This window comes from Zalophus californianus, chromosome 15 (assembly GCF_009762305.2).
Source record: "Zalophus californianus isolate mZalCal1 chromosome 15, mZalCal1.pri.v2, whole genome shotgun sequence".
NCBI classification, from domain to species: domain Eukaryota; kingdom Metazoa; phylum Chordata; class Mammalia; order Carnivora; family Otariidae; genus Zalophus; species Zalophus californianus.
Genome location: NC_045609.1, coordinates 49,498,639 through 49,521,942, shown reverse-complemented (window position 1 = coordinate 49,521,942; position 23,304 = coordinate 49,498,639). Strand labels below are relative to the sequence as shown.

The following is a 23,304-nucleotide window of genomic DNA, read 5'->3' as shown; positions in this document are numbered from 1 at the left end:
TGAGAACAACACACTGAATATGAGAACAATGGAGGAAAAACAAGTGTTTTAAGGTGTTATGATGAGTAGAAAACATTTGGGATATTGTGAAGCACTCTGCATCTGTAGGACATAAAGCATTGCTCACCATTTCCTTATCAGCACAAGACCCTCCCCAGAACTAGGAACACGAGCCTCACACTGGTTTGTGGCCATGCAATTTACATACAACTCTACAATGCTGCTGACCTATAAAAAATACGAAGTGAAATGGTTTTTCTCAGAATAGAGGGTCCAGGCTTCACCAGTCCCCAGGACAGTGTGGGCAAGGGGATCTGTGCATGGGGGCTAGATTGCCCGGGGGTCTCATTCTGTAGTGCCAACCTCATCTCAAAACCACCCTGAAATCGTGCTGCTAGCATGCTGTCAGCCTCGCTCCACACCCTGTGGTCCCTGACAGAGCTCAGGTAGCTATAAGGAAAACACGATCCAAGTTATGTAGAAATAGTTGCTTTTAGCAAATATCAAGGCCTAGGAAACCCCATTTCTGTATTAAACCAACTGTTTAAATTTGATGAACATAAATGGCAACCTACCACCTATCATGTTCCCAATAAGCAACTTTCCTTCTAATTACCCACCAGCTGTGGGTACTGCAGACCTGTCCATGTCCACCACGTGCCATGAGCTTCTAGTACGTGTTACTCCCTATTTCTCAGATTGGTTGCTTTTGCTTAGGATGTTGACCTTAGGGCAGTTTCATTTATTATTAATTAATTAATTAATTAGTTTATTTATTTGTCAGAGAGAGAGGAGAGTGAGCACAAGCAGGGGGAGTGGTAGGCAGAGAGAGAGGGAGAAGCAGGCTCCCCACTGAGCAGGGAGCCTGATGTGGGACTTGATCCCAGGAGCCCAGGATCATGACCTGAGCTGAAGAAGACACTTAACCTACTGAGCCACCCAGGTATCCCCTTAGGGCAGTCTTAAATTACTGTCTTCTAATATGATGAGGTAAGAACCTCTGGGAAATACTTTAAGTTTTTAATTGATAGCACTTATGCAGATAATTCTTCATTAATACACTCAAGGCAAGATTCCCACTCTGGTTTGCATTCTGTTTATACTTTACATCAGTAGAGGAACACAGGGTCTGAGATGTTTTCCCCTAAGCAAGGGAGAGAGGACAGAGCCTCAGGAAAGGAATCAAGCCTGGCTAACTCTCAATGAAGGGAAATGGCATCGGATCTCACTGATTCCTGCCTTTTATGAATGGTACATGGAAGAAAAGTCATAATCCCAAGCAAAACAAAACACACACACACACACACACACACACACACACACACACACACACACACACATACATACCAGTACCAACAGCTTCCGCAAGGGCAGACATGCTTTCATTAGCAGGGTTGCAGGATCTTTGAGCTTAGACCAGACACCACCTCATTTTGCAGTTAATCATCTCTCCTGCCCTCCCAAAACTGAGCTGTGAGAATAACTTTGGTTTTTGCTCACACCCATGGGCTCAGCCCAGTACTCCTGCAGCAATCACGGCCTGCCACAGGAGAGCAGGTATAAAGTGCCCTGGGACTTCAGGGGGCCTAGGAGGTGGCCTTGGAGAATGTGGAGGCCTGCGGGGCTGACTTGGTCAGCATCTCCCAAATGTCTTTGACCATGAGATGCTCTTAAAATTATAATGTCCTGATAAACACAAATCAGGGTTAACAAGATCATGCTTGCCTTAAAATGGGAAAATCAAAATGTTAATATGTTTGGAGTCTATAATAGAACAAAAAACACATCAATTAAAAATATTTTTTCATGGTATACTTTTTTTTTGTTGATAGGCATTTTGTGGTTGTTATAAATAAGGTTAATATGTCTGCATGCCAGCTCTAAATCTCCCTCTGTCTCATCCTGAGAGGCAGTCCACATGGTGAAGATCTGAGAGCAGATGGGGCTGTTCTCCTGCAAGAAGCCAGACCTGTCTGCCCAGCTGTGAGCTGGGAACCCCATGCACACCCCAGCTCTCTGGAGGGCTCCCCCTGGATTCATTCTCACCCTTCAGCCACCTGGCTCCCCTTGTTGAAATGCTCCTCCCAGTCCTTGCCTGGAGGCCGCTCACAGTCCTCAGTTCCTGGTCCTGGGGGGTGAGTGTGAATCTTGAGATCCGAGCGGGGACAGAGGCAATGAAGCAGGGTCCTCCTGGGCTTCAGCTGCCTCTTTCTTAAAATAGCTTAAATCAAACACACTTCACACAGTGAGCATTAGTTTTTTTCAATGTATGTTTTTCATTTTTATTTTAAGATAATTGTAGGTTCATGTGTAGTTGTGAGAAATAGTACAGAGACATCCCCCAGATTTCTGCCATGGGGATGTCTTGCAAAACTGTGATACAGTGTCACAGGCAGAAAACTGACATTGTTACAACTAGCGGCCTTATTAGATTCCACCAACTTGCATATGTTTCTCTGTATGTGTTTAGTTCTCTGCAAATTCTCACCTGTCAGTTCACGTGACTGCCACCACAGTCAAGATACAGAGCAGTTCCATCACCAGGGCCCCTCGCATCACCTTTCAGAATCATTCCTGTCTTAACAAGGTACATGCCTGGTGAGAGGGGAGAGGTGCAGAGTATGACAGGTCAGCATAGGAGGGAGCATCAGGGTGCGTGGGGGACCAGAGAGTCACCCTACCCTTCCACATCAATTAACAAAGAAGGCACAGGTGAGAGGCAGAACAGGTTGTCAGCAGATCTCCCGGTAGAGTGTTTGCTGTGCCGTATTCTGTGTTCTGCTCTTGGGAAAGTCATGGAACCTCTGTGTTCACACCTCTGGAGCAGGGCGAAGGGCTGCACCACTGCCTCAGAGCCCAGTCTGCACATGGGCTGTGTATGACCACCGAGGGGGATGTGAGCATTCACTCTGCTGGCCCGTCCATCTCAGGGCCCCGGGCCCTGTTGGCAGATAACCTCTGAGCCTCGGACCCATCCCCCTCACGGGAGATGGTGAGGATTCATGGAGCACTTGCTGGTAGAATCACAGATTGCTTTGTAGCAACTGCCTCTGGGAGACTAGGACCAGCCAGTGGTCATTGGTTCCTGGTGGCAGATGGCTTCATACATGCACATTTTCGCACCAACTCAAGGCTTCACTGCGTGGCTGTGGCCAGAGACCTCAAAGAAGGATGTGTATGGCAACAGGCTGCAGGGGGCCATGGAACTCTCCCTGGAATTCGATGTGAATTTTGGGGAACCACTACCAGAGCTCCCAGGCCCGTGATGCTAGGCTGTCTGATGCTCAGTTAGCTCCTCACACCTCAGAGGCTTACTGTGATTTCCATAATGACCTCATTAGCATAGCACAGGCCTGGTGCTACTTACAGCAATCTGGAAACATGCCAGAAATGTCTGTCCCTGGCTTCACACATCCTGCAAAAGTGTCAGACATTTGGTTTTCACAAATGCCTTATAAGGTTTGGTCTCTAAATCTCAGGGAACGAGCCAAAAAGTGGCATTGCTGTCCACAGGCCAGTATTCAGATGAGAGCTGTTTTTACACCTACCAACCCATGGTAGGGTTAAAAGAATCCTTTTTCACCTGAGTGAGGCTCTTCCCAGATCCCCAAACACTCTCCCAGGGAGTATCTAATCCAGTCCATGTTACCCGATTTAGAGATGCTCATTCCTGCCTCAAATTGTCTTCCAATGTTAGGTGCCTGATGGTGCTTTTAAAACTCTTAGGAAAAAAAAATCAGGTCTTTAGAGCAAGAGTCATACTCAGCCGGGGCCCAGAGTGGCTGGGGGTGACGAAGATTACACCTGCTGGCATCCTTAAGCAGTGACAACCATCTGTCGCTTCTGCCAGCTTCCTTGGCTTGGGTTTTGGTTTAGTCTCACCCCCTGTCAGCTCATGACCTTTCAGAAGCTCCTAAGATATACACTTTTTCTGTTTCTCCCACTGACAACATCTTAGCCTGGGAGTCAGAGTTTTAAGAGAAAAATAATGAGAGAGGATTTGATTACCCTCCAATTGTATGTCCTTTTAATTCTCTCCAACTCGGGGCAGGGGTCTGGGGGGCAGCCCTTTGGGGGGAGGTATGAAATCCGGATGGAAGTCAGGGCAGGATTCCACAATGGCAGCCTGATTACTCCCTGAGGGTGCCTACTCGGCTCCGAAGCAAACAGAAGCATGTTCTAGCTGGACACGTCCCACCTCCTGCTTGAGAGCTCCCTCCAGGACTCTCCTGCTTGCTCTAAGCCTAGCAGGGGCCAGGCTGGGAGGCAGGGTGAGGCCTGTGGCTGCAGCACAGTGGAGACGTGAGCTTATATGAGATGGAGTGAAGAGAATTCTCTTCTCCCTGATGCCACAAGCCTGCAGACACCCACTGCCTGCAAGGGACAGAACAATGCTCAAGAGGGAGAGATGGCCACCTCAGGAACCAGTCCCACCAACAGCACCTGGATGTGCTCTGGGGGAGGTTTCCACAGCAAGAGCTACCAAATTCAGAGGCAGACTGGAGGGAGCAGAGACACCTTCTCAAAGGTATGGGCTGGATGGAGCAGAGACGCTTTGAAGGGTTGGGCTGGAAATGAGCCTAAAGGCATGAAGACACGGGAGGAAGGGAAAGAGGTCAGTGGGGTTGGGGTTTGGGCCTCTCCAGCCTGTGTAAGTTGTCTTTGTTCTGTGGGAGGAGAGGTCTCGGAGGCTGGTAAGATTCCAGCTGAGAGATACAGGCTGGCTTCAGAAAATCAAATGCAGATGCAGAACAAGGGCACAGTGGGCTGACTCATAGCCTGGGCCCAGGTCTCTCCCGGTGGGCCTCTGTTGGCTAATCTGCCTCTCTGGGGGTGCTGGGAGGCTGAGCCGCATTCGGTCACAGTGCTGTAGGAAGGGACAACCATAGTTTTCTCTCTCTTCTCAGCTACTTCTGCTCCATCCCTGGGGCAGGTGACTGACTCAGAGCCTCCACCTTCTCACCGAGTGACAGGGGTGCAGCATCTAAACCCCATCCCTCCCAGCAGGACACTTGTGCCTTGGGGATGAGGTAATGGTCGGGGAAGCACGTGGAGAGCGGGCTGCCGGCCCAGATTGGGTGCATCTCACTGCCAGCCTGAGGAGGAGGAGGCAGGACCTGTGCTGCAGGGTTCAGAAGATCTCAGAGCCCTCTTCACTTAAACACTGGAGCCCGGGCAGCTTTCCATCAGGCGAGTCAAGGAATTGAGCTCAGGTTAGATTAAATCCAGACACATCCCATGTTTCGTGCCAATTACTCACGGCTGGCAGGGGCGGGGGAGGGGTCTGCACTGTGTCACACTGAGCCTTCTGGCGACTGACGGCTCCTTCAAGCTCAAGGTGAACTGACCTGAAATAGGAAGAGTTGCAGCCTCGGCTTTGTTGGGCCTGGAACTGGCACTTTGCTCAGATCTGCTGCTGCTGGAGGAGCTTCTCTCGTCCCTGACTCCAGTGAAGGATGGGGCACTCAGGGCCCTCCACCCCCCTCTGTCCGGGCTGGACTGGCAGTGGATTCCCACGAGTGGCAAGAACGGGGGGGACTGAAGCCTACCCTGCCCTTTTCACTCACCCCAGCTCAAGGCAAAGGCTGGATGTTTGCCTCCTGCCGACCCTTGAATTCTCCCTCACTGCCGGGAGTGGATGCAGCGGTCTGGAGGAAGAGATGCTGTGATTTGTCATCTAGTGCTGAGTTCAGAGCTTGGGAGGAAAACAACCCAGATTTGAGAGCATCGCTTCCCACCATGAAATAGCTTAAATCAAGCCATGGCTTTGAGCCAGGGTGTGGGAAGCCCCACATGCGCCCTCTCGGGGGCCACCTGAGCTCTGCCTTCTGTTGCCCCAGCCCCCTCCCAAATCTGGGATGCACAGCAGGGTCAAGAACACTTAGGGTGATGAGTTTGGTGCTCAGCATGGAGCAAGGTATTAATGGGAAAGAAGGAAAATGTTGGGGAGAGACTTGGGAATGAACCAGGAGGCACCAGAACTCTGGGAAATGGGACTGGTGGTTTGGCACCATGGCTCTGCAATCCCCTTGCCCCCCAGGAGGGAGGGGATCCACTGGTGAGCACAGTGTAACCCAGAGTCTTTGGCTGGTGTGACAAAGGTCCAGAGGAAAGCTCTGTCTTTGAAAATAGAAAGCAGTTTTGTTGGGATTTTTATTCTTTTTTTTTTTTAAAGATTTTATTTATTTATTCGACAGAGAGAGAGAGAGAGACAGCGAGAGAGGGAACACAAGCAGGGGGAGTGGGAGAGGGAGAAGCAGGCTTCCCGTGGAGCAGGGAGCCCAATGCGGGGCTCGATCCCAGGACCCTGGATCATGACCTGAGCCGAAGGCAGCCGATTAACGACTGAGCCCCCAGGCGCCCCTATTTTCCTTTTTTTAATGCAACATTTTCCGACTGTTTTTAATTGCCCTCTTAGTAAAAGTCTGTGTATTAGTTATTTACTGCTGTATAACAAGTTGCCTGAAAATATACCATCTTAAACAGCACATATTTATTATATCACACAAACTTTCAGGGTCAGGAATCTGGGAGCTGCTCAGTTGGGCAGTTTTGGCTCAGTGTCTGCAGGCAGATTGAAGTTATAATGTTGGCCGGGGCTGTTGTCCCCTGAAGGCTTGGCTGAACCTGGAGGATCTGTTTCCAGGAAGGCTCCTCACATGGCTGTCGTTTGTAGGCCTTGGTTCCCAGCTGACTGCTAACAGGAGATCTCATTTCCACCTGGGAGACCTCTCTACATGGCTGCTTGAGTATCCTCACTATATGGCAGTTGGCTTTCTCCAAAGTGAGAGATCCCAGAGAGAGGGAGTGAGACAAGCAGGAAGACACAGGGGCTTTTCTGACTCAGAGCAATGGGCAGAATTCTGTGATGGCCCCCCAGATTCTGCCCCCCTGATGCACAGGCTCCATGTAATACCCTGCTTTGGGGTGTAAGCAGGACTTATAACAATGATGGGATCTCACCCCCTTCACTCTGTCACATTATGTGGCAAAAGGGATATTGCAGTTAAGACCCCTAACAAGTTGACTTTGAGTTAATGACAAAGCAAGTTATCCTGGGTTGGTCTGATCTAATGAGGTGATCCCTTAAAATGGATGAGAGATATTTGAAGCTGGAGGTTTTCCTGATGGCCTTGAAGGAGCAAAGCACCATACTGTAGAGGGATCCATGTGTCAAGGCTCCAAGAGCAGCTTCTAGGAGCTGACAGTGGCCCCTAGCCAATAGTCAGCAAGATTATGGAGACCTCAATCCTGCAACAGCAAGGAACTGAAATCTGACAATAACCTACATGAGCTTGGATGAGGACCCAGAGCTTCAGATGAAATCTCAGTCCTGGCCACACCAGATTTCAGCCTTGTGAGGCCCTGTGCAGAAGACCCCATCACGCTGTGCCTGGATTTCTGACCTACAGAATTATGTGATAATAAAGTTGTGTTAATTAAGATAAATGCGTGGTCATTTGTTACATGGCAATAAAAAATGAATACACCTATTCTCTGAAGTTGTACTTCTGCTGTCACTTCTGCCATCTTTCTGTTTGTCGGTGGCATGTCACCAAGACCACCAGGCTCAAGGGGAGGGGTCTGCTGTTTGAAGGGAGCGTCCGAGAATTGGCGAACATATTTCAAAGCACCACCGACCAACCGTGAGTGCAAATGGGGCCATGCTGATACACCCAACACAGAGATGAACCGCAGCCAATGCTTTCGGCATCTTGAGTGAACTCCTGCAGGATGATGTCACAGGCTTAGGTAGGGCAAGTGAGAGTTTTCTTTTAGGAAGTGACAATCCCAGCTGCGATGTGGGAGGTTGGTGCTTATTTTTTTCTCTTTGATGTCCTCTTGTGAGCATTTTCTAGAGTAATTGTGTAGGACCCAGATGAGGATGGAGAATTCCTGTCTTTAATTTGAAAGTTACAATGTGTTAATCGGCCCCAGTCTGAACTTTGTGGGAGTGCTGAATTCGGGGAGCCTTAGCACCGCAGCTTTCCCTATGGGGCGTGGTGAGGAGGACTGGGGTGGAGTTCAGATGACAGCCCACAGGCCAAATCTCCTGGGACTCTTTCAGCAGGACAAAGCCAACTGTCTCCAAAGCTACACCCTGCTTTTCTGCTATAAAACAACTCATGACTTTGGATGAAACAGCCTTTGATATTTGCCATCATGTCAGTCCTTGAAGCAACAGGGAGTTTTCTGGATTTGCTTGGACCATTAGAGATCACCGGGTAAAAGTACATATGGTGCCTGGGAATTTCTTGAATTCCCACGAAATTTCCCATTATATGGCTACATAGATGAAATGAAAACAAAACGAAACGAAAACACCTTTGCACCATAGCTCCTCCCTCTTCACTGCCTGTTTTTGTGCTCCAAGGGGCTGGGGGGCTGAGCGCTTCTGAGGTCTGGGTTGAAAGGGTAACTGCAGTGAATGGTGGTCTGGGCGGGAAGCAATGGCCCAGAAAACCATCACTGTTAGGGGCAGACGAGGACCACATGCCTGAGGCTTTATCTTCCTGAGAAGCAAAGACGAAGGAAAAACAAAAACTGGATCATTTAAAAACATGTCAGCGATCTGGCAAAAGTCAGAGAAGTCAAAAAGCCGCATGAGTTCATAAATAAGCCACAGATCCTGACTGAATTTAGTACAAATCCTTGGAGGCTTTGCCTATTGACAGCCGCTCACAGTTCTGTTTCACTTCATTTTAGCTGTGGCTGGCAGCCAGGGTGGGGCTGGGTGGATGGGCATGGGAGCCTGTGTAGACCGTCTGGGGGCCGGGGGGCAGGGTGGATCAGAACGGAGGCCCAGGATGGCCTCAGAGCCCAAGGGGCTAGTCAGGACCACTTCCTGCCCTGCGTCTCCATGGTGTCTGTTAACATAACTGTTATCATTGGTGATGATGGTGATAGTAACAAATAGGATGGTCAGGCCTCCCAAGAGAAGAGGGTTTGCCAAGAGGGTGTTTATTTAATCTCTCAGTTAGAGCCTGGAGGAAACTGTTCCCACTGGGGAGAATGCCTCTCACATCTTGGTGCAGAACAGAAATTCTAATGCCCCTGATGCCCCGTTTTGCCTATTCTTTTGGGACTCTTAATATCTTTGTGCATTAAAGATAAGAATCAGGAGGAAGAAATCATCTTGCATAAGGGGTGACTATCTTCTGTGTGTCCAGTGTCCAGTGTCATTCCCTACCTGCAGAGACCTTGCGTTACTGCCACTTTCTCAGGCTAGTGGAGGAAGGTAGGTGTGCCCTCTGAGTCTCTGGAACTTCCTGAACCAACTGAGAAACAGAGTGGAGAGCTAAGACTTGAAGTCAGTTTGCTCCATTGATAGTAGACGTTAGGACAACCAGCCTGCCCCCACTGCCCTCTCTGTAGCCTAATGCAGGGCCACGTAATCCCTGGGCTCTTGTGGTGCTAAGAGTTTGGTTTTAATATACATACATGTTTATCATTTAATCCTTATACAATCCAAAAATGTAGAGATTATTCTTGTCCCTCTTTGCTGATTCAAAAACCAGAAAGCAAGTGTCTTGCTGAAGGACAGACGGCTAGTACGTGGTAGATCCAGGACTTGAGCCCAGTGCTTCCCTATCACACCCTGGTACTCTGTATCTACACACTCCCCAAAATAGGGATTCTGACCTCTGCCCTGAGGCATCTCTGGGGCCAAACCCAGCAGAAGGATCTTGAATTGACCCGGCAGGCACACACAGCGGTCTGAGTGGCATAAGAGAGTTGAGTCCACTTAACTCAGTACTTGCCAAAGGCAAACAAACCTTGCCTGTGTACTGATTCACTGCTGCATTCATTTACTTGGGGGGGCGGTCGTTTGTGTGAACAGTTCTGACCCTCTTCAGTACTTGACCTCTGACATCTATCTCAGCTCCATGAATGCCATGGGTGGGTGTGGTGGGGACAAAAGATATGTCCATGTTCTAATCCCTGGAACCTATGAGTATCACCTTAAAGGGCAAAAGATTTGATGAAGTCAATGATCTTGAGAGGAGGAGCTTATCCTGAGTTATCTGAGTGGGACCTGAATGCAGTCACATGTATTTCTTTTTATTTTTTATTTTTTTTAAAGATTTTATTTGTTTATTTGACAGAGAGCAAGACAGCGTGAGGGGGAACACAAGCAGGGGGAGTGGGAGAGGGAGAAGCAGGCTTCCCGCTGAGCAGGGAGCCCGACGCGGGGCTCGATCCCAGGACCCTGGGATCATGACCTGAGCCGAAGGCAGATGCTTAATGACTGAGCCACCTAGGCGTCCCTGTATTTCTTTTTAAATCGAGGTATAATTGATATATAACATTATATTAGTTTTGGGTGTATAAGACAGGGATGTGACATATGATATATGCTGAATGATCACCATAGTCAATCTAGTTAACATCAATCACCATACACGGTTATAAACATTTTTGTTCTTGTGATGAGATCTTTTTGTTTGTTTGTTTTTATTCTGTTGTTTTTTTAAGCAGAACAAGTCATGCATTAGGATGTGTGACTTCAACATTTTTGAGATGAGAGAAACATAAAAATATGGTTTTTGATGTAGTGTTCCATGACTCATTGTTTCTGTATAACACCCAGTGCTCCACGCAGAACGTGCCCTCTTTAATACCCATCACCAGGCTAACCCATCCCCCCCCTTCCCTCTAAAACCCTCAGTTGGTTTCTCAGAGTCCATAGTCTCTCATGGTTTGTCTCCCCCTCCGATTTCCTCCCCTTCATTTTTCCCTTCCTACTATCTTCTCTCTCTTTTTTTTTAAACATATAATGTATTATTTGTTTCAGAGGTACAGGTCTGTGATTCATGTAATGAGGTCTTTTAAGATCTACTCTCTGAGCAACCTTCAAATATGCAGTACAGTATTATTAACTATTAGTCACCGTGCTGTATGTTGCATCCTCATGACATTTATTTTGTCACTGGATATCTGTCACCCTTCACATATTTCACTCCCCCACCCCTGCCTGGCAACCACTAATATGTTCTCTGTATCTATGAGCTTGGTTTTTGTGTTTTGTTTTGTTGTTTTAGATTCCACATAAAAGTGAGATCAAACAAATGATATTTGTCTTTCTCTGTTTGACTTATTCACTTAGCATAATGCCCTCAAGGTCAATCATGTAGTTGCAAATGGGAGGATTTCCTTCTTTTTTATGGCCCAATAATATTCCATTATATATATATATGTACATATATATACACACATATATACACATATATACACACACACATATAGCCATACACACACACACACACACACACACACCACATCTTTGCCCATTCATCCATTGATGGACACTTAGGTTGTTCCTATGTCTTGGTTGTTGTAAAGAAAGCAGCAATGATAGATATCTTTTCAAATTACTGTTTTCATTTCAGATACACATATGCCTTTAAGAGAGCAGCAGAGGGAATTTTGACACAGAAGTACACAGAAGAGAAGGTTCTGTGAAGACAGTAGCAGAGATCGGAGAGATACAGCCAGAAGCCCAGGAATGCCAGGGGAGCCACTCTTCCAGAAGCTGAGAGAGGCAAAGAAGGATCCTCCTGGGGGAGGCTTTGGAGGCAATATGGCCCTGCTGACATCTTGACTTCAGACTCCTGGCCTCCAGAACTGTGAGAGAATACAATTTGGTTATTTGAAACTACAGAGTTTGTGGTAATTTGTGACAGCAGCCTCCAGGAAACTAACACGATGAGTAAAGCCCTGTTCCCCAAGGCCCAGCCCTCTTGCACTTTACCTGACCCAGGGAGGGGACTGTCCCACTTGGCCATGGCTTGGTTGCACCTGGGCAAAGAAGTAAGTGAGAAAATCAAGAGGCAGTCACCCAGGTTAGCTCCAAGGGCCATCCCCAGCTCCAGGATATAGCGAGCTACCCAGCCAGCCAGCAGGAAGGAGTCATGGAGCTGCTTCCCAGGACCCCGCACCCAGGGCCGAGAAACCAAGACACCCAGGAGCAGGAGCTGCATGAGACTGAGGAAGGGAGATCCTTCCAAACATGCTGTCCTCCAGCTCTGTTGTAAATTAACAGTGTATCTCGGACTTCTTTCTATTCTAGCCTGGAATTCTTTGCACAGCTAATGGCATTTCCTTATAGGATGCCTTGAGAAAGGGGTGTGGGGGCAAGCTTTGGTTTGAAGTTAATGTTAAGGTTAGGATTAGGACTCCAAGCTAGTGTTGAAATATCATAATTGGTCTAAAGTATCAGAATGATGGCCTTCTGTCCAAGAAAACTGGAGAGAAACTGGAACGGTGGAGAGAACCTCTTTTGCCCAGAGAAACACCGATGTAATTGATCTGGCATTGAACCGAAGGCAAAGGCACTGGAGGAACCAAAGCCTCAGACCACACGTGACAAGCAGTTACCCAGGAGGATATCAGGTGATGGGCCTAAATACGATTGTCAGGGAAAGAACTTTCAAAAAACTTACAGGGAAAAGAAGTGATTACACAGAGAATTTAAAAGAATCCTCACCTCAGATGTGTCTCTACCACACAGGAGCCCAGAAAGGGAAAGATAGCCCTGAGATCTTAGCACCAGGGTTGTCTGTGAACTCAGGTGTCCCTGAGACCCGGTGGGGTAGTCTCACACAGCAGAGGCAGAGCTGAGGGGGCTGGAGCCTACATGTCACGTTGGGAAGGGGACACATGGGTTTGTGAAGGTCCGGGGTTGGGGCTTGGGGGAGGAGTCCCTGGAGTGCCCCTGGAGGAGTCCCTGGAGTGCCCTATCTCCACTAGTCACGCTCTCCCAGCACACCAACAATGGCCCTGTGCCTCTACCTACTACCAGAGGGTTCTGTGGTAGCAGAGCACAAACTCGGAGGAGCTCAGATCTGCTGCTTTGACTTGGCTTCTGAGAGCCCCAGCTGTAGGAGGCCCCTCCTGGCCCTCCTGTTCAGGTTTCCTCCCCTTGCATCATTGCTCCACGAGGCTGGATATGACTCATCTCAATGTCTGTGACATCTTGAAAGTGCCTTCTCAATGCAGCTGGGTCCAAATGACAACAGAGCAGATTTACAGAATCTTCGGTTGCTCTTCCTCCTCAAAAGGCTTCCCAGAACAAAGACTCAAAATGGCTGTGCTCATATGATTAGTAAATCAGATAGCCAATTTTTGTCCTTTTTCCATTTTTTGGTACTGCTTAATCTTTATGGTAATGTCTTATAAAAATAACCAAAACATTATAGCTAACAATGTCAATTCTTACCCAAATTACTTACCTTTCCCTGCAGTTTTCCTTTCTCCCCATTCAAGCATATGTATTTCGTCAGGAAAAAGATGTGATAAGGCAGGTAAAAAAAGACAGCAGAGTTTTTCTGCACTTGGTTACAAGGTCCAGTGGAAGCAGCTGAGCAAACTTGAAAGGAAATATCTTGACGAATCATCCAGGTAGCAGCAAGAATTAAACACACTCCATTAACATGCATGGGATGGGTGGGAAGCCACGATCTACTTTGCCCTTCCCTCACTCTCAAAACCACCATCAGCTTTTGGGGTATGTTCTTTCAGATTGTGTTACTATGTATACTTTATGTTTTAAGCAGATAATGTTTACTATACATATTGTATTACAATTTAGTTTTTCATTTAAGATCCTATTGGGTTTTTCCATTTCAATCCATATAGCATTGTCTTAGTTTTTCCAATGGCATATTAATTCAGTTCTCTGTTACACCATAATTTATTGAATAAGTCCCTCTCAATGAAAAGTTGGGTTTTTTGCAAACCACTCTACAAATGTATCCTATGTACATATATCTTTACATACCTGTGTCCATGTTTCTGTATTACAAATTCATAAAAGTGGAATTCCTTGGTCCAAGAGTGTAACAGACTTGATGACATTTCCTTCCATAAAGTTTATACCTGTTTATTGCCCCATTGAGAGTATGTAAGGAAGACTCAGACTAGCCTGTTCAGAAGTTTGGGAACCAAAATCAAGACTGAGGAAGTTGCCCAAAGTAGAAAAGGCCATCAAGATACTAGGACAACTCATTGGATGGAGGATCTTCCTAAGGGGACTGGAGGAGTTCAGGGCTGAATGAAGACAAAGAAGAGTAAAAGGTGGAAGGGTTGAGTGACTCAGGCCAGAAACCTTTAGCTGGCTGCCATGACAGAAGGAAAACATGCATTCAACTAAGTTAATTAAACCAAGCTGTATTATTTTTCTTGGCATTCTTTGCTTCCCTTCTATAACGAATCTTTCTGGAAAGCAGCCTTCACTCTGTCCCTGGTAGAAAACCGATATCTCACCTAGGAATTGGGCATAGATTTCCTCTTTTTCCCCTTGATTGTGGATTCACCCACCAGATTCTTTGGTATTTTTGTAACTGTTTTTTTTAATTTCATTTCACACATGCTAAAGAGGATTTTTACTTTTTCACGTGTCTTTTATTAAAGTGATTTATGGAAAACAGGCTGAGCTGTGGCTTTTGGAAACAATAGGGGTAGAGTACCTCCTGCTTCATAAAATGATAACCAAGAGCTTGTTGATGAGCAAAATGGCAGGGCTTCCAAGGGCTGGCAAAGTGCATCACTGGAGAGGGTCCTTTTGAGCAACACTGAAATGGCTCTTACTGCATGATGCAGTGATGGGGAAGCCATAGCAAAACGTGTATTTTCTCAAGCCCCACTGAGAGCTGACTCCTTGAAAATTCTCCTTTATGTACCTACTGCCTCATCAAGAACCTGACTGAAATTACAAAGACTTGCAGTTTATGTACACAACCTAGACTTGGCAAATATTAATGTCCCTATTTTCTTTCATGAGCATCTGTCAGTGATCAATAGAAGCGACACATTGCAACGTAGGAGCCCAGGCCAGGTGGGCTATGAAAGCCCAGGATTCTCCTATGAGGCCGGCCCACACAGTGCCTCCAGGGAAGCCCAGATGTGTGGCTGAGGCCCCTGCCTGGCTGGACTATGAGGTCCCTTAGAAAGTTCTCTGGGTCTTATGTCAAGTAATCTAAAACATGGCACCTCTTGTTGAGGCAAAGCAGGATGGAATGGTGGAAGGGGTAGGAGAATGGACAGTGAGATGAAGGAAGGAAGTGGTTAACAGTGCCCTATGTTGCCAACTGGACAAACGGGAAGAGAGGAAAACACTTCACTGGGTTTAGTGATAACGTTACTCAGATTTTGCTAAGTGGTCTCTGTTAAAAGAGAAAAACAAGTCCAAATTGGAGTCACTTGCCCTCCATGACAGCAAACCAAGACTTGATTACAGTTTCAATCCATCCCAGGAATCCCTTTTAAAAGTCCATCTGAAATTTCCTGATCAGCACTAGTGAGGTCAAGTATGCCTTTCCCTCCCCCCAAAACAATCTTGCCTAAACAATTCTTTGCAAATAACCTCTTGCCCCATCTTCCTTCCTATAAAAACCTTCCATTTTGTACAACTTGGGAGCATCTCTACTTGCTGGATGGAATGCTGTCCAATTCATGAATTGCTTGATAAACCAATTAGATCTTCAAATTCACTCAATTAAATTTTGTTTTCAACATTTCAGTCAATGGTTGAAGCAGGAGCCAGATGTCTCTGCTACAGCTCATTCCTCTGTGGTTCTCATAGTCCTACCTCCTTCTCTCCTTCACAGAGGCCTGAAGGAAACAACACTTGACTCCAGAAGAGCCTCACTCATGGGCAGGGGCCATGAGGAGCCCAGGCCTACACTTTGCAGGTGATGGGGGGTTGAGGTGATAAAAGGGTCCTCTGGTGCCTTGCTCCTGGGACCTCTGTCCCTAACAGGACTCTGTTGGGATGTGTCTTAGTCAAGAAGTAAGGTTGGAATTTCAGGCAAGGACAAGTTATATGCTCTCCAATCGTGACACTCCATTCAGCAACCTCCTCTCCAGGATGCAGGGACCATCAATGCTCTGTTCCATTTTCTCTCACTTCTTTTCTCTCCCACCTTCTGCTCTTCCTGCCACAGAGGAGCATTTAAGGAGCCCACCCTTCCCTATCAATTTTTAAGCTCCATCCAGGGGCCTAGTTAGAGAGCAGCAGGTGACCACAATACAGGAGGCCACTCTGTGGACACAACCCAGCCACTCAGAGGTGAGCTAGGGCCTGCCTGCCAGTGCACAGACCACATATGGAGGCTCTGAGGGCCTCTGGAGGTGAGCAGGAAGCGGAGGACACAGACATTCATCATCTGGGGGTCTTAGAGAGGAAAACACTAACCATTACTAAATTGCTACAGTGCTTGATGCACACCTGGTTCTGAGCTCTTTGCACGCATGACAAAGTTAAACCTCACAATGGATGATAGATAACCATCTCATATCCCCACTTTACAGATGAAGAAGCTGTGACACCAAAGTGAAGGTGACTTGCCTAAAATCTAGCTGGGAGTGGCTAGGTCTCTATTCTTAAGGACTTGACTCTTTTAAGGAACATGAGATGGGACAGTCTTTGGAGTCAAACAGAAATGAGTTTCCACCTGGACCCCACAACTTACTATATGTATAAATACATGTATATTATATATATATACGTTATATATATATGTATATATATAACACATGTATGTTATATATAACACATGTATGTTATATATGTATATATAACACATGTATGTTATCTATGTATATATACAACACATGTGTGTTATATATGTATATATACAACACATGTATGTTATATATATGTATATATATAACACATGTATGTTATAATGTAAAGATACATATACTTATATATGCATATATGTATATGTGTGTATCTTTACATTATAACATATATGTGTTATATATTATATATGTTATATTTTATATGTGTGTGTGTATGTGTATGTGTGTGTGTGTATATATATATATATATAATATATATTCCAAAAAGGAGATACAGTCCCACAGGTGTTGAGGTTGGAGGGGAGGCTGGATGGTAGACCAGAAGGCAGAGCCCTGCTTCCGCATTCAGCGGTTGTCCCGTCCTGCGATGTTGGGAGCCTGTCTGCCCTGCAAAGCAGCAACCAGGAGAAACATCTGCAGCTCCAGGGCCACTCACATGCAGAGCTGGGCTTCCCCCCACCTCCCAGACAGGGAAGATTAGAAGGAGGGACACAGAGACGTGTTGAGACAATCAAGTTATTTCTGAGCAGGCCCAGCTTCCTGTCGCTCTGCCAGGGCTGGCTCATGTCTTGGAGGAACTGAGTCTTCTCGGCAAACTAAAACAAAGCCCCCAAATCGGCCGCGTTTCTGCAGGGGGGCCCACGGGCAGCCAGGAAGCCGGGGAAGGCCGTCCCACGGCCGGCTTCCGCTCCCAGCCGCACGTCCCCCGCCGCGCTCCCGGGAGCCGAGCCTTCCGCCTTCAGCCCCGGCCTCCTCGCCAGGCCTCCTCCTCATGGCCTCCAGAGGAGGTCTGTCTTCCTGGCGCCTTTGATTCTGGGAGGGCTCTGGCTCAGCTGCTCTGTGATAAGGGCGGTGTCACCAGGAACAAAGGAAGCAGCTTCATCTCTCCACGCAGCCACATTCCAAAGGGCGGCTCCGCGCTTCCGGGGGAGTCTTTGTTTCCTCGGGGGGCTTGAGTGACTCTGGTCTGCGAAGGCACCGAGGCTGGGACAGCAGGCAGGCCCAGGATGGGGGACACCCCCCTCCTAATCTCGGCTCTGCCACCAGTCTGCCCTGTGACCTGGTGTGAACCATTTTCCTTCCAGATGTTAGTTTCCCCACCTGTAGAATCAGGGAGGTGGGCTGCATCGGTTCCTGTTCTGAATGCTGGCATTCCAGAGCAGTGGTTCTCAAAATCACACACGGGTGGGTCACCTGGGCCCACCCCCATCCCCAGAGCTGCTGGTTCGATTAACACAGGGTAGGTCTGGAGAACTTGCATTTTTAACAAGTTCCCAGGTGATGCTGATGATGTTTGTCAGGGACATAACTTTGAGAACCAGCTCCAAGGAAACATTAATATTTAAGAAAAACTAGACTTTTTTTATATGGATTCTAAGTTTGGGCATGGCATCCTCATTTCATTTTTGCCAGTTTCCAATAGATTTTTGCATGTTATAATGTAAAATACAAAGACTGGCCTAATATATTCTGGTAACCTATGTCTCTGCTTCACCTTCATAAGTAGCTACAAATGGAATATCATACCGACTAGATGCATAATTAATGGACTTTTCCATGAATTGGGTTAGAGTTAAGTGCTAACACTGGGAAGATTGGCAGTGGCTACCCAGGCTTGAACGCCCTGTGACATGTTTCTGAAATACAAGTTAAGAGTATGTACAAGAAGAAATTGCATTTTTAAAATTCAAAATTATAATCCTTAATTTTATCAAAGCAAATCATGATTAGGTCTAGATTTTGAGTGTTTGTTGTAACCTGGGTGCATATTCAGAGCTTAGTGTACACTTAATCTCATTTGATCTTTATGCCAACCCAGTGAGGGAAATGCTACTATTCTGGTCTATTAGGACCCTTGGTGAAATACCCTGAGGCTGAGAGGATCAATCACTTGTGATAAAGAAAGTCTCAATCCTGAGTTTGTCAGACTCTGGGTCAGTGGGTCTCAAAGTATGTCCCTGACTAGCAGCATCAGCATCACCTGGGAATGTGTTAGAAATGCAACTATTCGAGCTTCACCCAGACCTTTGGAATCAGAAAGTCTGGGGTGGGGGCAGGGTGGGGAGGAAGAAATCTGTTTTAAGAACAAGCCTTCCAGGTAATTCTGGCACATGCTGAAGTTTGAGAATTGCTGTCTGGAGATCAAGCCTTTAACCACTATGCAACCCACTTCTCTAAATGTGTATTCTGTGGGAAATCAGATAATGATTAGTCATGGTGCTTAAGGAACCATTAAGCCTTGTGTCCCTGAGCGGACTGAAGTTAAAGACCAAGTCCATCATGCTGGGTATGGGCTTTCTGTACCCACCCAAACAGCTCAATCAATCATTGTTTCCCTTGTGCCCTGCCAACTACACGTGAACCTTCCTTAATACTGTTTTCATTTGGTCCAATTCCACGAATGGGTATTTGAATTTGACTTGCCTTTGCCAGTGTAGTTAAGATCCATATTCATCTTCAGTCTACCTTAATTTATAAATATGTAAGGACCAGTCTATCACCTGATGTGGCTGCCATACAGAGCAAGCACTCTGAGGGAAAGAAAAGAGAGCGATTACAGACACATCTTTATTGTTAAACTGCAAATCTTTAGTGACAGCAACCTGATAAACTGATAAAGTAACTAAGAACAGAATGGAGACTGAAAAAATAAATTCAGCAGATTTTATTAACCAAATTTTATTAAGCAAAAATTAATATATTTTTATTTTTTATTGTTATGTTAATCACCATACATTACATCATTAGTTTTGGATGTAGTGTTCCATGATTCATTGTTTGTGCATAACACCCAGTGCTCCACGCAGATGTGCCCTCTTTAATACCCATCACCAGGCTAACCCATCCCCCTACGCCCCTCCCTTCTAGAAACCGCAGTTTGTTTTTCAGAGTCCATCATCTCTCATGGTTTGTCTCCCCCTCTGACTTACTCCCCTTCATTCTTCCCCTCCTGCTATCTTCTTTTTTTTTCTTAACATATATTGCATTATTTGTTTCAGAAGTACAAATCTGTGATTCAACAGTCTTGCACAATTACAGCGCTCACCATAGCACATACCCTCCTCAATGTCTATCAACCAGCCACCCCATCCCTCCCACACCCCCACCACTCCAGCAACCCTCAGTTTGTTTCCTGAGGTTAAAAATTCCTCATATCAGCGAGGTCATATGATACATGTCTTTCTCTGATTGACTTATTTCACTCAGCCTAACACCCTCCAGTTCCATCCATGTCGTTGCAAATGGCAAGATCTCATTCCTTTTGATGGCTGCATAATATTCCATTGTGTATCTATACCACATCTTCTTTGTCCAATCATCTGTCGATGGACATCTTGGCTCTTTCCACAGTTTGGCTATTGTGGACATTGCTGCTATAAACATTGGGGTGCACGTACCCCTTCAGATCACTACATTTGTATCTTTGGGGTAAATACCCAGTAGTGCAATTGCTGGATCCTATGGTAGCTCTATATTCAACTGTTTGAGGAACCTCCATACTGTTTTCCAGAGTGGTTGCACCAGCTTGCATTCCCACCAACAGTGTAGGAGGGTTCCCCTTTCTCCGCATCCCCGCCAACATCTGTCATTTCCTGACTTGTTAGTTTTAGCCATTCTGACTGGTGTGAGGTGGTATCTCAGTGAGGCTTTGATTTGGATTTCCCTGATGCCGAGCGATGTTGAGCACTTTTTCATGTGTCTGTTGGCCATTTGGATGTCTTCTTTGGAAAAATGTCTGTTCATGTCTTCTGCGCATTTCTTGGTTGGATTTTTGGTTCTTTGGGTGTTGAGTTTGATAAGTTCTTTATAGATTTTGGATACTAGCCCTTTATCTGATATGTCATTTGCAAATATTTTCTCCCATTCTGTCGGTTGTCTTTTGGTTTTGTGGACTGTTTCTTTTGCTGTGCAAAAGCTTTTTATCTTGATGAAATCCCAATAGTTCATTTTTGCCCTGGCTTCCCGTGCCTTTGGCGATGTTTCTAGGAAGAAGTTGCTGCGGCTGAGGTCGAAGAGGTTGTTGCCTGTGTTCTCCTTTAGGATTTTGATGGACTCCTGTCTCACGTTTAGGTCTTTCAACCATTTGGAGTCTATTTTTGTGTGTGGTATAAGGAAATGGTCCAGTTTCATTCTTCTGCATGTGGCTGTCCAATTTTCCCAACACCATTTGAGGAAGAGACTGTCTTTATTCCATTGGACATTCTTTCCTGCTTTGTCAAAGATGAGTTGACCATAGAGTTGAGGGTCCATTTCTGGGCTCTCTATTCTTTTCCATTGATCTATGGGTCTGTTTTTGTGCCAGTACCATACTGTCTTGATGATGACAGCTTTGTAATAGAGCTGGAAGTCCGGAATTGGGATGCCGCCAGCTTTGCTTTTCTTTTTCAATATTCCTCTGGCTATTCGGGGTCTCTTCTGGTTCCATACAAATTTGAGGATTATTTGTTCCATTTCTTTGAAAAAAGTGGATGGTATTTTGATGGGGATTGCATTGAATGTGTAGATTGCTCTAGGTAGCATGGACATCTTCACAATGTTTGTTCTTCCAATCCATGAGCATGGAACGTTTTTCCATTTCTTTGTGTCTTCTTCAATTTCTTTCATGAGTATTTTATAGTTTTCTGAGTACAGATCCTTTGCCTCTTTGGTTAGATTTATTCCTAGGTATCTTAGGGTTTTGGGTGCAATTGTGAATGGGATCGACTCCTTGATTTGTCTCTCTTCTGTCTTGTTGTTGGTGTATAGGAATGCCACTGATTTCTGTGCATTGATTTTATATCCTGCTACTTTACTGAATTCCTGTATGAGTTCTAGCAGTTTTGGGGTGGAGTCTTTTGGGTTTTCCACATACAGTATCATAGCATCTGCAAAGAGTGAGAGTTTGACTTCTTCTTTGCTGATTTGGATGCCTTTGATTTCCTTTTGTTGTCTGATTGCTGTGGCTAGGACGTCTAATACTATGTTGAATAGCAGTGGTGAGAGTGGACATCCCTGCCGCGTTCCTGACCTTAGGGGGAGAGCTCTCAGCTTTTCCCCATTGAGAATGATATTCGCTGTGGGTTTTTCATAGATGGCTTTTATGATATTGAGGTATGTACCCTCTATCCCTATACTCTGGAGAGTTTTGATCAAGAAAGGATGCTGTCCTTTGTCAAATGCTTTTTCTGCATCTATTGAGAGGATCATATGATTCTTGTTCTTTCTTTTGTTAATGTATTGTATCATGTTGATTGATTTGTGGATGTTGAACCAACCTTGCAGCCCAGGGATAAATCCCACTTGGTCATGGTGAATAATCCTTTTAATGTACTTTTGGATTCTATTGGCTAGTATTTTTTTTTAAATTTTTATTGTTATGTTAATCACCATATATTACATAATTTGTTTTGGTGTACTGTTCCATGATTCATTGTTTGTTCATAACACCCAGTGCTCCATGCAGAATGTGCCCTCCTCAATACGCATCACCAGGCGAACCCATACCCCCACCCTCCTCCCCTCTAGAACCCTCAGTTTGTTTTTCAGAGTCCATCATCTCTCCTGGTTCGTCTCCCCCTCTGACTTACTCCCCTTCATTCTTCCTCTCCTGCTATCTTCTTCTTTTTCTTTTTTCTTAAAATATGTTGCGTCATTTGCTTCAGAAGTACAGATCTGTGATTCAACAGTCTTACACAATTCACAGCGCTCACCGTAGCACATATCTTCCCCAATGTCCATCACCCACCCACCCCATCCCTCCCACCCCCAACCACTCCAGCAACCCTCAGTTTGTTCCTGAGATTAAGAATTCCTCATATCAGTGAGGTCATATGATACATGTCTTTCTCTGATTGACTTATTTCACTCAGCATAACACCCTCCAGTTCCATCCACGTCGTTGCAAATGGCAAGATCTCATTCCTTTTGATGGCTGCATAATATGCCATTGTGTATATATACCACCTCTTCTTTATCCATTCATCCGTCGATGGACATCTTGGCTCTTTCCACAGTTTGGCTATTGTGGACATTGCTGCTATAAACATTGGGGTGCACGTACCCCTTCGGGTCCCTACATTTGTATCTTTGGGGTAAATACCCAGTAGTGCAATTGCTGGATCGAATGGTAGCTCTATATTCAACTGTTTGAGGAACCTCCATACTGTTTTCCAGAGGGGTTGCACGAGCTTGCATTCCCACCAACAGTGTAGGAGGGTTCCCCTTTCTCCACATCCCCGCCAACATCTGTCGTTCCCTGACTTGTTAATTTTTCTATTGGCTAGTATTTTGGTGAGAATTTTTGCATCCATGTTCATCGAGGATATTGGTCTGTAATTCTCGTTTTTGATGGGGTCTTTGTCTGGTTTGGGGATCAAGGTAATGGTGGCCTCATAAAATGAGTTTGGAAGTTTTCCTTCCATTTCTATTTTCTGGAACAGTTTCAGGAGAATAGGTATTAATTCTTCTTTAAATGTTTGGTAGAATTCTCCTGCGAAGCCACCTGGTCCTGGGCTTTTGTTTGTTGGGAGATCTTTGATGACTGCTTCAATATCCTTAGTGGTTATGGGTCTGTTCAGGTTTTCTATTTCTTCCTGGTTCAGTTTTGGTAGTTGATACATCTCTAGGAATGCACCCATTTCTTCCAGGTTATCTAATTTGCTGGCATAGAGTTGCTCATAATATGTTCTTATAATTGTTTGTATTTCTTTGGTGTTGGTTGTGATCTCTCCTCTTTCATTC

The 23,304-nt window shown here is 45.8% G+C and overlaps 1 long non-coding RNA gene across 1 annotated transcript in view; it reads left to right on the top strand.

Annotated features, from left to right (window-relative positions):
• Positions 1-11,629, top strand: part of LOC113919957 — a 54,294-nt gene extending 42,665 nt beyond the window's left edge. Inside the window, exon 3 of the long non-coding RNA XR_003519181.1 lies at positions 11,391-11,629. This is a non-coding gene — a long non-coding RNA (uncharacterized LOC113919957). The remainder of the gene's footprint in view (positions 1-11,390) is intronic.
• Positions 11,630-23,304: the final 11,675 nt, after the last annotated feature.